This window comes from Triticum urartu, chromosome 6A, assembly GCF_056163025.1.
Source record: "Triticum urartu cultivar PI428250 chromosome 6A, HENAU_Tu73, whole genome shotgun sequence".
NCBI lineage: Eukaryota > Viridiplantae > Streptophyta > Magnoliopsida > Poales > Poaceae > Triticum > Triticum urartu.
Window position 1 is genome coordinate 95,263,446 of NC_141878.1, and position 2,183 is coordinate 95,265,628.

Here is a 2,183-nt window from a genome sequence, read left to right on the forward strand (position 1 = left end):
ACCGTTTAACTAAAAACAACCTAAGCCCTTTACTGGACGACCACCACATACGCGTGGCCGCCCTGCCCTGCCGCACCACCGTCTCTGTCGGTGCCATCGTCCCTCCAGCGGCGGTACGACGCCGGAGGGCCGTGACAACCTTGTCTAGAGGCTGCCTGCCGCTCGCGGAGGAGCCGCTCCACCTCTTGCCACGTCGTGTGGAATGTCGCCGCGGCCATTGCCGACGTGGCCTTCTGAGCACTGATGGTTGCCTTGCCGCGGCCATTGCCGACGTGGCCTTCGGAGCCCTGATGGTTGCCTTGCCGCAGCCGGCTTTGGTGGAGCAGTCGCTAAGCGACCATTCCTCGTCGTCAAGGCGGCGGCGACGCCTGGCGACCGTCTCTGCGACGGTCAAGGAGTGGTCGAGTGCCGACACGGCAGCGAGGTCTGGGTCGTTGAGGACCCAGTCAGGCGCCACGTCGCTCTTGGCAAACGCGGAGCGACGACTGGCTTTGCGGCGACGACAACGGCGCGTCGATGCGGCCGTAGAGGCTGCACCGCGGGAACCCGAGCTTGTCCTTGACGTGACGTTTGATCTGGAGGACACGGTGGTGCGGGGGCGAGGCCGGCTCCTCCTTGATGTGGCGTGCGATCTGGATGCCGCGGTTGTGCCAGGGCGAGGCCGACTCCTCCTTCACCGGCAGGAGTGTGGATGCCTGCTCGGTCTTGACGCGGTGGCGCGGCGGGGAGGCCAGCTCCTCCTTCACACATGTGGGCGATGGCGGCGACGACCCCATGCCACGGAGCGACCGCTCCATCATTAACTCGATCTAACGGACAAAATCTTCGTCAGTCAGAGCGGTCTCCTTGAGGAGTTGGGGCGGTTGCTGCGGTGGCTCCTGCGGCGGCGGCGTTGGTGCCTGCTCCTTCTCGTCACCGGTCGTCGTGGACGCTGACAGGCCCGGAGAGTGTCTGCTGTGGCGCCAAGAACCGCCGCCGGAGGAGCTTCCGCCTACTTCGCCTGCCAGCGTGGAGCACCACGACTTCAGCATTGTCGCAGCTTGGGTCGAAGAGGGGGGGGGCTCGGGCATGGAGAAGGGGGAGGGGAGGGGGGCGGTGCTATGGGAGGGGGTGGTGCATCTTTGTGCAACTCGACGCACGGCTGAAATAGTCGTGGCGAGGAGCAGACGAAGGGCCGGTCAGCAACTTCAATGCAGGGCAACGGCCGGAGTTGGTTCCTCGGGAATCTATGTTCGCATTGAATGCGGCGCGATAAGCGGCGCGTGCATCGGAAGAAAAGCGCGAGAGGGACGGGTGACGGGTTTTTGGTGGGACAAGGCGGTCAGAAGCGGGCTTGTGATCGGTCTGGACTCTCCTGTGAATCTCTCACGTTTATCTCCGGTTTGCGGGAGAAATTAAGTCCGAACCGCTCCGCGGATCGACACAAGTCAGCATTGGATGACTTCTACAATCCGAACAATGCGGTCCAAATGGTTGCGGGAGGTTTACGGGTCCATCTTGGATTCCTCACCGAACCCAACCAACACAATTGAAATCGATCGCTGATTTGCTGTAGGTGTAGCTCGCCGTGACACGCTTAGACCTTGTTGGGTTATACTGTACAACTTCTCTTGACAGGCTGGAAGTAGGGAAAACGTTGGGCGCTCGATGGCGACGCGTTCGGAATGGCCAGCATCAGAACCAGCCCTTGTGTACTGGATTGCTCATCGTTGGATGTGACCACACGCATTGGCCGGATACTCGTTCTTGCTTCCCATCGAGGGAGAACTATGGCGTGTTTGGTTTCAGTTTGGAACAGTAGCTGCATTGCATACAGACCTTAATCCAGTCTGACTCTAAAAAACAATTTTATATGCGACATCTATGAGTTATTTGGTTGCCTGCATATGGACTTCCTGCATTAGGAGATTAATTTTGGCATGTTGTTTGGTTGCCTGCATTGTCTCGGCGCATGCAACTACACGTTGTTTGGTTGCCCGCATGGGATATGATTAAGTGTTAGCACTTGCACTTAGCACACAGGGCTAAGAGCTAGCAGAGGAAGGAGGAGAAGAAATGCAGTGTGCTCGGACCATGGCGACTGCGGTGGATAGTGGCCGTGGCGCCGTGTCCGACATGACGAGCATGGAGTTGTGGACGAGCGACCCCGCCGGCGGCATGACGAGCGACACCGTCGGTGAACT